The sequence below is a fragment of the Bufo gargarizans genome, unplaced genomic scaffold (genome assembly GCF_014858855.1).
Source record: "Bufo gargarizans isolate SCDJY-AF-19 unplaced genomic scaffold, ASM1485885v1 original_scaffold_1485_pilon, whole genome shotgun sequence".
Lineage (NCBI taxonomy): Eukaryota > Metazoa > Chordata > Amphibia > Anura > Bufonidae > Bufo > Bufo gargarizans.
In genome coordinates, this window is record NW_025334381.1 from 97,787 (window position 1) to 111,803 (window position 14,017).

Sequence of the window (14,017 nt, forward strand, 5' to 3'; positions counted from 1 at the left end):
CCTAAGACTGCGTCTTCACACAGAAGTTGTCTCACTACAGCGAATGGCATTTATCATGTAGACAAAGTTAATTCCCATCTTAGACATTGGGGGCATATCGCTAGGATATGCCCCCAATGTCTGATAGGTGCAGGTCCCACCTCTGGGAGCCGCACCTATGCTTAGAACTGAGCCCGCAAAGTCCCACTATGGGGCTGACGGAAATAGCCGAGCCAGTGCTCGCGTATTTTCGGTGCTCTCATAGGAATGAATGGAGAGCGGCCTATGATGGGAATAGCGCTTTAATACAAGGCATTTACTAATGTATTGTGATTGTCCATATTGCCTCCTTTGCTGGCTGGATTCATTTTCCCATCACATTTGTACACGGCTGGTTTCAATGGTTACGACCACTATAGACCACTATATAATCCAGCAGCGGTGGCCGCGCTTGCACACTATAGGAAAAGGCACAGCCCTGTCTGGTGGACGGAAGCGTGGGAGCGCACATAGGCCGGTGCTTTTCCTATAGTGTGCAAGCATGACCACTGCTGCTGGATTGCAGGGTGGTCGTAACTCGTCGTAACCCCTGGAAACGAGCAGCAGAGGCAATATGGACAATCGCAATACATTAGTAAGTGACTTGTATTAACTCTCTCTACATGATTAATGCCATTTGCTGAAGTTAGACAACCCCTTTAAGTCAGAAGAGTGCTCCTGTCAGAAACCTCTAAAAATAGCCGCCTCCGATCCACCTGCACTTACATAACACATGAGTCACGGAAGCTCCTCCGCCGATCCTCTTTCCCGCTTCCTTTGTTTTCCTAAATTAACGTCAACTCTTGAGCAGTCAAGTTTTAGATTAGCTAGGGCACCGAGCTTCCCGTCCCCGGGGCCTATTTGTACATGTTTAAAATTCATTCTGCACAATAAATGCAAATGTTTTGCAAAGCGAAGGTGCCCACACGTTCCCAGCAGAGACGAGGCAATGCGGATGGGTGGGGGGAATGTGACGTGCTGCATGCAGACCTCGCGCAGCAAGTACAGCGTGTGCAGGACATGACGCTGATGGGAGCTGACAGCTCGGTTGATCTTGCCTTGATTAGGTGTCTGACTGCTGGCAAAATCCACTAGTCTTTTCCATTCACTCATTGCTGATCCAGGCTCGGGGACAGCTTTTCATATCGATAACGACGTGCACCCATGGGTTGGACTCTGCCACCGTGTCAAACCGCAGAGTACGTTTCCTGAGGTTCAGCTCCGGAGCACTGTGGGCTACTTTATATACGCTTTCCTCGTTTCTTACGGCTTGCTCCAAATGGTTTGATTTATGAATTTTTTACCTCCTTTGGGATAAGGATAAGTTAAAATAAGACCCGTATCATGGAACTGACCCACTTGGAGAGCGTTCAGGAGATCACCTCTGATGGAGAATTCAGCAAGATCAAAGTGTCCTCCTACACCGTCACATGGGGGAGCGTCGCAACGGTAACACCTAAAAGTATCATTGTGTATATTTCTAGTAGTACAGTCGTAGCTTTATCATGCTGTAGGTTATCATTCCTGTTGGTTAGGTATGTAGTACAGCACCGGGTGTGTGTATATGTGTGTGTGTATATATATATATATATGTATATGTATGTGTATATATATATATAATATTATAAGAGCGTATATAATTCCAAAATCCAAAACATGGTCAATGTATAGTAAGCTTCATCTATTTAACTACCGATAACTTGTGTATATATCTGTCTTCTGTCAAACCTAGTTCAAATATCAGTCTTCTGTCTCCATCCATTGGCTATATATATATATATATATATATATATATATATATATATATATATATATATATATATATATATATATATATATATATATATTTACATTTACACACATACACAACTGTCCCTCTCATTTAACCCTCTGGTAAACCAACCAACCTTACAGGGACAGATAACTGGGCAAATTATCGGGAACAGATGTTCCCACGAGCGCTGTTCCCAATTGTACAGTATATTGGTACATACAATAGGGATATTATGATGGGTACGTTTCTGGATCTGTCTGCTTTGTAGGTCTGTGTTGCTGGATGTTTATCTGCAGAGAGCTGTGACTGCTGTTTGTTTGTTTGTTTTTGAAAGCGCAGTTTTACAATTTCTACAATTTTCACATTTGTGTAAAAGTTGAACGCATGTAAATAATATAAACAATAATAGGAAAATGTTGCCACTTCCTCTTGTGTTTTGCAGAAAGCCTATTTTCTTTTCCTTCATTTTAATGAATATTTCCACTAATGACGCACATCAGTCATCAGCCAGGAAAGCGGTTCTGTTGCTTTTGCCTGAAAATCTGTGTGTAAAAGTGGCATAAATCGGAAGTGTTTGAAGCCCTTATTATACCGGTCTTATCTCATTCCTGTTATTACAGAGGAGCCAACTGTGTTACATTGAACAATACGAGGAAGCTGAATAGCAAAGCCTCCGTTACCACCACATTTGGCTGGAGTTGCTGACTCATAGTATAACAACTGCCGGACATGGATGCTGTTAGGCTACTTTCACACTGGCGTTTACCTGCGTGCAGCGGTTTCTGTCCTGCCGCCTCTCTGCATATTTGCCGTGCTGCGGACAGGACCTGTGCCGCTCCCCATTAAAGTGAATAGGTGCCGGGTGTACACTGTAGTATGGACCTGGCAGGCTTGTTCCTCTGCCGGACCAAGTAAACGCCGGAGTGAATCGGGCATTAGATTGGTGGGAGTCCTACTGCTGCAACCCCCATTGATCACGAGTACAGCCCTGCTTCATTCATCTCTATGGGACCACCGGAGATAGCGAAGCGTTGTACTCGGCAATCTCCAGTAGTCCCATAGAGATGGATGGAGTAGCAGTGTGCATGCTTGACTTGCTGCACCATTCATTTTAGAGGGCCTTGTGGGGTATACAGGTCCCCCTACTTGTGTTCATTGGAAGGGGTCACAGCAGTAGGATCCCACTAATCTTAGTTATTCTTTATCCTGTCGAAAGGTGATAACTTGAAATTACTGGAATACACCTTTTAGGAACATTTTCCACTTTTTATACATGCAAGTGTTTCTATAGGTTGATGACCCTACCCCTCCTGCATCTTGAATACACCCTAAAATGTAAGTGACTTGCCTTGTCCCCGCTATAAGAGAATTATAAATCAATAGAAAGGGGGTCCTCTATATTCAGGAGGACCTGTCCTGTTCTGCATTACACTCCCTATTATTTAAATGGACCCTGTGTAATGCTTCTTTACCCCTGTTGGGGCGCTGCAGGGAAATTGAACAGGTTTCCCCACAGATTACAACTGATCACTGGGGGTCCCAGATCAGGTAATTGTCAAGGGACCCTTCTAACTATTGGGAACTGTCCAAAGTGGAGAACCCCTTTAAAACGGCATTGAATCCTGTCAACAGGGAGACGTAAAAATCAAAGTTTTCCTTTCCATTCCTGTTCCTGGTATATGGAAGATGGTAGATCACCCCTGACACCGATCAGCGGCATCCTGCTCATGTCATGGCAGTACATGAATCCAGTCTCCCGAGCTTCCTCCATCTAAGGCTTCTTCCATTGCAGAGGAAGAAAACACTTGAACGTAACCCGTAATTTCTTGTCTGCTGCAGCTGACACTTTTCAGCCTTTAAATAACTTCTTAAGAGTTAAGGGACTTAAAATGATATCTCTGTGATATCGTCGTAACTGATTATATACCTTTTTTTTTTATGACTGATACATATATTACAGATTTTAATTTTTTTATTTTTATTACGAAAGATCCTTTAAAGGGATATTCCCACCAGAGATGATCAGGAGGTGGGGGGTGACTTTAATTTATGCTGCTCCTTTAAAATATTGAAGCGTGGGCTTCAGGACTCACTATTTGCAAGTCCAGAAGGAGGTGCCCGAGGTGCATGCCCGGTAATTGTCAGATGCCTCCAAATACACATTGCCTGCAGTGATAACCTCTCGTGATAACCTGTCTGTATGAATAACCGAGTGACCCCACGATTCAGAGTAACCCGTAACAGTTGAATCGGTTTCTGAAAGCGCATAATCCGAAAATCCCTGCACACGCGCCTGGTATACAAGGATCTCTTCTCTCCAGGCTTCTGGGTCATTCTTCTCTGACCTCCCTCTCATCGCCATGGCTTGCTTATAAGCGTTTAACCCTTAGTCAGCAGAGCAGGAGGAATGCCGTATTCAGCATATTACTCCTTGTGTAAACAGCAGAGGCCTACACAATGATTGACTGCTGGCGCTCCCCATAGAGAAGCCTGTCCTGGATGTCACCGCGTCTTCTTCGAGACCTTTTATTTTAGCCGGAGGTAATGAATGTATTTTTCCTGCAGGCCTATAAGCCAGTATACAGCAGCACCCATCATATCATCTATTCAGTTTTAAAGGGGTTGTCTCATCAAGACATCCCCTGTTGGAGATATGGACATCATAGATTGCCCCACGCTTTGGACCAGCCAAAAACGGAGAGCAGCTGAGTAGGGATGGCTCCTGCGCTGGAGGACTCGAGCCATATACAAGGGCCGCCGCTCATCTCAACGGCTGCCGCCTGGCCGACCTCGGCTCCTCTGGCAGAAACGGTCATTCGGAACACTCCAGAGGCTACGTTTTTAAAGTTGTCTCTGAGGCAACCCCTTTAAGGCTAGGTCTACACGACGCCGCGACAGATGGGGCACAACTGCAGTGCAACATTTGTCGCGCGGCAATTTTTATATTGATAGTCTAAAGCAGGCATCCTCAAACTGTGGCCCTCCAGCTATTGCAAAACTACAACTCCCAGCATGCCCGAACAGCCTACAGGTACTAGCCTACAGCAGGGCATTGTGGGAGTTGTAGTTTTACAACAGCTGGAGGGCAGCAGTTTGAGGATGCCTGGTCTAAAGTGTCGCAATGCGACAAACTGCGACGCAACAGTCGCAGAAAAATCAATTTCTAATGGATTTTTTGCGACGGTTGCGTCACAATCGCAGCATGTTGCAGTTTAACACTATAGACTATCATTATAAAAATTGTCACGCAACATTGGTGCGACAACATGTCGTCGTGTAGACCTAGCCTTATGGGGTTTTCATAAGGGGTCTCCATCTACGAGACGAGTGATAAATAATTGCTGGGGCCCCCGCTGATCACTAGAACGAGGATCCTGAGTCTCCCCCATTCCTCTGAACCTCCGCGGTGTAAGATCAGACTGAATGAAGTGCTGGTTGAGACCTTGTCTATGGAACTGACGGTTGGCATCCTGGCACCATAGGGCACTGCCAGTGGTCCAGGGCATTTGGGATTCTTTCTATTGTTCTATCCCCTCTTAATTAAACCCTTGGAAATTTGGGTAAGTAGAAATGGCATTGGTCACCTATATATGCCTGTCAGTTACGTAAGAAATTGTTAGGAATTTGCTTCGCGGGCAGATTACCATGTCGGGGAGTGACCCGGTTCAGTAACGCAGTGTTGCAAATAAATTTCCTGGCACAAGCTGCGGGCAGATCATTACATAAATACATGTTAAGGGCATGATGGTTATTGACCCTGAAGAGGTTCTGCCTGTGCAGCAGACTCCTGAGCTTCCCCCCTTTATTTTTCCTCTTGCGTTCCTTATGTTTTGCTTAGTTCCCAGGAGAGGCTCTGTTTTTGCAGCCCATCCTTAAGACTCTCCAGATGTGAGGGATGCCTTGGGTCAGTCCTGTCAGTAGGAGGTGGCACTGCCCACATTGCTGGGATGACTCTAATATCCAACAAATGTTCTGCTACCCAGAGTCCTGCGAACGAAGGGATGGAACGCCACCCACCCACCCACCCACACGTACACACCCTTGTTCACAGGACAAAAGCCAACACATGCATTGCGCTTAACCCTGTAATTGCCTGCTGGGTTAATACTGTATCATTCATGATCGGGTATATAGGAAAATTTGTCTTGTAACAATCGCTTTCTTTGTTCGGACCTGAAAAATGGGGGAAGATGGGAAGCCAGCAGGTTCTATATACCCTGCTAATGTCTGATTGCAGGGCGCAGCTCTTTTCTGTGAGAAGAATGGAGTGATTGCTGTAAGTAAGTGACAGGGAATTGCTGTATTTATGTGCATTTAATTGTTCCGGTGCATCCAACAAGAGAGAAAAAAACAACAAAAAAAAAGCAGCTTTGGAAATTCTTATCAACTAAAATCTATTGTTTAATGTTGTAATGCCAGCTCCCATGCAGACCAATGAGTCTCCGTGGTAACAGACGACAAACACTGTGTAGTCTGACTCTGCAGTAAAGCGTACTTGCACTTTGAAATACTTTGGATGTCAGAGAGACGCATAAAACTTTTTGATTGGTGGGGGTCTTAGTGCCGAGACCCCCACTGATCGCTGAAATGAGGAAAGCTGAAGTGCTTGCATACTGCACTCTTGAATGAAGACCCATACACTCTTGAGTCTGTCTCACTTTGTCTCCTGCAACAAGGAGATGAAATGCGCCGTGCAAGCGGTTCTCTCTCTTCGTTCAAGAGATCGGTGGGGGTCTCAGCACTTGGATCCCCATGATCAATACTTTTGATAAATCTCTGACCAGATATATTTTATCAAGAGGTAGGGTAACAGATGGAAGGCATTAGATTACACAATGTTTAGGATACACAGATTTGTGTTCCCATAGAGATGCAAGGTCTGCATTGGGCCTGCAGAGATGGAACAATGGAAGTTTAGTTGACTTTTTGCAGTGTAACTTCCTTTTTTATTTTAGATGCATTGGAAGAATACACATTTGGTATTTGTATAGTTCTCCTATAAATTTGTGAGCGAATGCAGTTCATACAACATATGCTGCATGCATGGAAGTAGTTAAGTTGATCCAGCCAGACACCTGAATCCCTGTTTTTGTGGTCCCGTGCTGACCCCATACATAGCTGAATGAAGGGTGTGTCCATATTTTCCATTATGCCTGCGGGCTGGGTTTACACACGGTTTCTCAGAAGATCCCTCTTCTATTCCGCTCATTGCATCACGACCATTTAATCAGATTTTTACATTGCGTCCTTCATAACGTTGCTTTCCGTCACGGGAGACCAGTCATTTCTAGGTCGTCAACCGAAGGACGCTCCGGCTTGCAAAAATAAAATAAAAACCATGACTGGATTGTAAACCGGTAAAATAAGTTAGGTACTTTGGGATCGGATATAATGCTGTAATATGTGGTGGCACACAGGCATAGTCAAGGAGTCGAAAAGCGTAGGTTGTGCGTGGCATTGCTTCTCAGTCCCATTCACATCATTTGAGCTGAGTTGCAATACCGGACATGTTCCATGGATGGGTGTGGATGAAAGCATCCATGTTCATTTAGGCCCCTTTCATACGGGCGAGTATGCCGCGCGGGCGCAATGCGTGATGTGAACACATTGCACCCGCACTGAATCCCTTTCATTTTTATGGGGCTGTGCACATGAGTTGTGATTTTCACGCATCACTTGTGCGTTGCGTGAAAATCGCAGCATGCTCTATATTCTGCGTTTTTTCACGTAACGCAGGCACCATAGAAGTGAACGGGGCCACTTGAAAATCGCAAGCAAGTGCGGATGCGGTGCGATTTTCCACGCATGGTTGCTAGGTGACGATCGGGCTGGGGACCCGATCTGTATTATTTTCCCTTATAACATGATTATAAGGGAAAGTAATAGCATTCTGAATACAGAATGCAAAGTAAAATGGTGATGGAGGGGTTAAAAATAAAAAAAAATTAACTCACAGAGTCCACTTGATCGCGTAGTTGCGGATCTCTGTCGTCTTCTGTAATGTTGAGCTGCCGGCTAAGGACCTATGGTGATGTCACATCACATGGTCCAATCACATGGTCCCTCACCATGGTGACGAACCATGTGATGAGCACAGTGACAGTCACCACAGGTCTTTTGCCAGGTCCTGAAGATAGAACAGAGACCGGCAGCTATGGAGCAGGTAAGTTAACTTTTTTTATTTTTATTATAATTTTTTTTTTACCCCTCCTTCCCTAATTTACTTTGCATTCTGTATTCAGAATGCTATTATTCATAATCATGTTATAAGGGAAAATAATAAAATCTACACAACACTGAACCCAAACCTGAACTTCAGTGATGAAGTCCGGGTTTGGGCCTGGGTACCAAACATGGCGATTTTTCTCACGCGCGTGCAAAACGCATTAAAACGCTTTGCACTCGCGCTGAAAAATCTTGCATTTTACCGCAACGCACCCGCATCTTATCGGGCCCTCACACGCCGCGCTCGTGTGAAAAAGGCGTTAATCCTATACAGTTCATTTAAAGAAACACTCTGGCAAACACCGATACGGTTATGACTGGTGCAGGGCCTAACGCTGGCCAGAGACATTAGTCTAAAGTTGATTTAACAGGGACAATTTCAACCTAAACGAATATTCGTTCTTTGAAATTTAACAGTGAATGATCATTTTAGCCATTCGTTTAAAGGGCTTGTTCGCATCTGCGTCAGAGGCTTTGTTCTGAGGCTTCTGTCACAGATTCCATCCAAAAGATTGGACAAAAAAAGGCCTGCAAGCACACCTTTTTCTTTCTTTTTTTTTTTTTTTTGTCTGGTGAAAAAACAAGATCCCAAACAGAAACTGAAAGGACTCAATGGAGTCTTTTCAGCGCCACCCATCTCAGTTATGTGCCGAATCCGGCACTTCGATTGTTTCCATTGTCCTGCTCCACTAACAGAGCAGAACAACAGAGATCTATGGCGGTGATGTGAACTCGCCCTGTGCCTGCTGTAGTCCTAAAATGGGATTCAGGAAAAGTTCATCCTACTATAGAAAAGTATAACAAAAAATGTATTCGATCCAACTTTGCCTATAACCATTTGCCCCAGTGATTCTGCTACTTTTTAAGAACCAAGCCTGTGGGGGTTGTCCAGAGCGTAAAAATTTATGGTAGACCGCCTTAAATTGGGCTTGGTAGATAAAAAAAAGCCGTACTTGCTTCACTGATCCATTGCCGTTTTAATGCTCGTTTCCACTTCTCCAGCAGGGATCAAGTAAGCATTACAAATGGGAGCATGGGGGGGGGGGGGGAGAGTATGGCTTTTTTTATTTTTTTTATATTTATATATATATATACCACTTTAAGGCAGTCTACCTCTAATTTTTACCCCCTGGTCAACCCCTTTAAGCAAGCTTGTGTATGGTACCAAATAGTCCGCAATCTTCCAGTGCTAATATACCGTATAATACAGTTAATGGAGCCCATGGGGATGATGACACCTATTTACCGGTAGTATTCCCCCCCCCCCCCCCCCCAGACCTGCTTAGCTCAAAATGAACTTTCAGAGCATCTCCTACCAATGGTCCATGAATCACTGGCAGAACACTAATGCCATCTGTGTTGTATCGATTTGCTTTTTCATGGAACCATAGACTTCAATGGTCATGTTAGGTCCACCTCATGGACCAAAGCAGTGCATGTCTCTGTGAATTCACAGAAAACCACTGATGTGTGAAGAAATACAATAAAATCAATGGGTACATGTGCTATCCGTGGAAAATGTAGATGGCGCACGTCCCTGGAAAACCTAAATGTGAACGAGGCCCAAAGCTGTGTTATTTTTAATTTTTTAATCATCCTGTTATTTCACTCTCCCTTATATCCTGTGTATATGTTATGCACGCTGGCTGTCTGAGGTTGCCGCGGCTTATTATTATTATTTTTGTGGCTTTGGAAAGGGAGGATCTGATGTTCAGGGCCTGGTGTTAAGCTGCAGGAATGTGTAGGATTATACAAGAGGCTGTTTGTCCTCCTTTAAAGTGGAGATGCTCTTTCATTGGTACGCGAGACGCTCCTAGGCACGTACCTGTCGCCTTTCACTGGTGTGCACACTCCTTCTCCAGGGAGTAACACCTGTCTGAACCCCTGCAGACCCCGTGGCCTCATCTACGAGCCCTTCCTCCCCCCAACTATCCTGTCACGATGTGGGTGAGGAGGAAAGAGCAGCGCGTCAAGCTACAGGTTTACCCATGTATTTTTATTTATTTATTATTTTTTCCCTTTTAAATCGCCGACTTTTCTGCTACCTTCCTTCAGGGTTGAGAGTGGGTGGCTGCGCATTGTCTCGGCTTCTCTAATGCTGAATGAATTAAGAGGATTTCCTGCTGGCGCTTGTAACTAATTGTGCTTCAGGATTTGCAGCCTCTTCTGTAACCCCTTGGCTTCCAGGGAGGATATAAAATGCGCTCCAGGGATTGAGAACGTGAAGAGTGTTAAGAGATTGGAAATATTCACAACAATGATTTTGTCTGCCGAGGGGTTAAACACAAGAATTTTATATTGTGCTCTGCATTCCATGCGTTATAATAATAGGCGTTTATATTTAGTGCCTTTCTTGGTACAATTTGCATTACTTGGCGCCGCGGTGTGTACTTTACCTTTCTGCTGTTGGTCACACCTCTGTGTATCTGTACTTATATACGGAACTGAATATGGACGTATGTAAGGAAGGGTCTTGGGCTGGATTCGCATCACATTTTTGCCAAAGTGTACATTAACAGATGCCTCGGATGCCATACAGTGGCATCCAATAAAAAAATTAAAAAATAATGATATGTTTTTACTAGGAGAGTTACATTTAGGGGAGAATATCTATTGTCATAGATTGTAAGCTCTTGCGAGCAGGGCCCTGACTACTAGTGTTTCAGTTGCATATTAGCCAGTTACTTTTGTTTTGTACATGAATCCTATGAATTTGTAAAGCGCTGCGGGATATGGTGGCGCTATATAAATACATTTTATTATTATTATTGTGCTGCAAGTTACCAGCCTACAGCGTCGCGTTACCTCCCTACAGCTCCACAATACTTAGCTGCAGATATTGTGCTGCTCTACAAGCTCCTTGCACACGGCTGTGTTGTGGTCAGGTTTTTTTTTTTCACTTTCCAAATTTTCCTTTATTTTATTATTATTATTATTATTATTATTATTATTATTATTATTATTATTATAATAAATGTCATTAACTTTTAAGCAATATACACAATATATTTTTTGTGCAAACATAGACTACAATTGGAGGACTTCATTAAAATGTTCAGCCGTTTCTGAGATACAGAAGTTAAGAATTAGTCCGTTTGCAAGCTGCCACCTTGTCTTCTATGAATCTGACGGCTCATGTGTAGCTCTTATCGCTGATCTCCTGACCTCATAAACACATATTTTAGCCATATTATTAGCAGCTTGATAACCATTGAGCTATGCTCTTTATGAGGTCAGGAGATAAGAGCTACGCATGAGCCAGGGGGACTGAAAAGAAACAGAAAGCCACAGCTTGCAAATAGACTGATGTTTTAACCCCTGTGTGTCAGAAACGGCTGACATTTTATTTTTATTTTTTTACAAAGGTCAATAGAAAAACTGATATTTTTTTTTTTTTTTAGCCCAAACGAATAAAATGGGATTGTGAAAAAATTGCTGCAAAGTTGTCCATAGTGTACAAAGTAGGGATTTTTACATGGGATGATAATCGCCTGAATGATCGCTACTAATCATTGACCGGTGTAAATACAGACGTGGACAAAATTGTTGGTACCCTTTGGTCAATGAAAGAAAAAGTCACAATGGTCACAGAAATAACTTTAATCTGACAAAAGTAATAATAAATTAAAATTCTATAAATGTTAACCAATGAAAGTCAGACATTGTTTTTCAACCATGCTTCAACAGAATTATGTAAAAAAATAAACTCATGAAACAGGCATGGACAAAAATGATGGTACCCCTAGAAAACACAGAACATAATGTGACCAAAGGGACATGTTAATTCAAGGTGTGTCCACTAATTAGCATCACAGGTGTCTACAACCTTGTAATCAGCCATTGGGCCTATATATATGGCTCCAGGTAATCACTGTGTTGTTTGGTGATATGGTGTGTACCACACTCGACATGGACCAGAGGAAGCAAAGGAAAGAGCTGTCTCAAGAGATCAGAAAGAAAATTATAGACAAGCATGTTAAAGGTAAAGGCTATAAGACCATCTCCAAGCAACTAGATGTTCCTGTGAGTACAGTTGCACATATTATTCATAAGTTTAAGATCCATGGGACTGTAGCCAACCTCCCTGGACGTGGCCGCAGGAGGAAAATTGATGACAAATCTAAGAGACGGATAATCCGAATGGTAACAAAAGAGCCTAGAAAGACTTCTAAAGAGATTCAAGGTGAACTTCATGCTCAAGGAACATCAGTGTCAGATCGCACCATCCGTCGTTGTTTGAGCCAAAGTGGACTACATGGGAGACGACCAAGGAGGACACCATTGTTGAAAACGAATCATAAAAAAGCAAGACTGGAATATGCCAAACTACATGTTGACAAGCCACAAAGCTTCTGGGAGAATGTCCTGTGGACAGATGAGACAAAAATCGAAGTTTTTGCCAAGGCACATCAGCTGTATGTTCACAGACGAAAAAATGAAGCATATCAAGAAAAGAACACTGTCCCTACTGTGAAACATGGAGGAGGCTCTGTTATGTTCTGGGGCTGCTTTGCTGCGTCTGGCACAGGGTGTCTTGAATCTGTGCAGGGTACAATGAAATCTCAAGACTATCAAGGAATTCTAGAGAGAAATGTACTAGCCAGTGTCAGAAAGCTTGGTCTCAGTCGCAGGTCATGGGTCTTGCAACAGGACAATGACCCAAAACACACCGCTAAAAACACCCAAGAATGGCTAAGAGGAAGAAATTGGACTATTCTAAAGTGGCCTTCTATGAGCCCTGACCTCAATCCTATTGAGCATCTTTGGAAGGAGCTGAAACATGCAGTCTGGAAAAGGCACCCTTCAAACCGGACACAACTGGAGCAGTTTGCTCATGAGGAGTGGGCCAAAATACCTGCTGAGAGGTGCAGATGTCTCATTGACAGTTACAGGAAGCGTTTGATTGCAGTGATTGCCTCAAAAGGTTGCGCAACAAAATATTAAGTTAGGGGTACCATCATTTTTGTCCATGCCTGTTTCATGAGTTTATTTTTTTACATAATTCTGTTGAAGCATGGTTGAAAAACAATGTCTGACTTTCATTGGTTAACATTTATAGAATTTTAATTTATTATTACTTTTGTCAGATTAAAGTTATTTCTGTGACCATTGTGACTTTTTCTTTCATTGACCAAAGGGTACCAACAATTTTGTCCACGTCTGTATGTGCAGCGATGGAACGACAGAGGATAAGTCTCTTGTTTGTTGTTGATGGCATCTTTTATGGTGATGTAAAAATGTTGTCGGTGATGTAAAAATGAAACCAACATCTCCGTGTTGCTAGTAAAGCAATCGGCATGAAAGGGGGGGGGGGGCGCAAGTGATCGTTTGATCGAAAAGAAACGCGTGACTATTGTAAAGTATAAATCTTAGTCCTCCAGGTCTAAACGACTTGGTAAATCATCGCTCCGGCAGTCGTTACAGGCAGTTTATCTATCCGTGCAAAATGATCCTTACTCATAACCATTATAGCACTGTGCTGTGTGTCGGTGGTTGCGCCAGAAGTGCCAGTGATTACACCGTATGTCTGTGCCAGTCAGCATTGCCCTGGTTCACTGTGTCTCTGGAGTCTGTGCTATAATAGGAACTCGATTCTTTGGGATGTTGTAGACATTTCCTCTTCACCTGACTTTATCTTAATAAGGAAATCCTTTTCTTCATTTCACTTTACTGGATTATTATTATAATGGCCTCTTATTTTTAGAAACAATGTCAAAACTAGATTGCACAGAGTTAAAGGCACGGATGGTTTAGTGAATGTATTGCGATCCCGGGGGGAAATGGCTGCAAGAAACGGAAGGGGGGGGGGGGGGTTAGGGTTAGGACTGATGATTTGCATACATCTCATCTATACAAGACGTGTGACAAATGGATGTATTCCACATGTAGAACAACTCTGTTCAGACTTCTGAAACTTCTCATCGGCTATTGCTATTTCCAAGGTCACAACTTGGACGGCAATTTGACATATGACAATCTGGCACGTGCGTGCATCCATCA

The 14,017-nt window shown here is 43.3% G+C and overlaps 1 protein-coding gene across 1 annotated transcript in view; it reads left to right on the forward strand.

Annotated features, from left to right (window-relative positions):
* Positions 1 to 14,017, forward strand: part of LOC122923335 (apoptosis-stimulating of p53 protein 1-like) — a 59,096-nt gene that overhangs the window by 16,502 nt on the left and 28,577 nt on the right.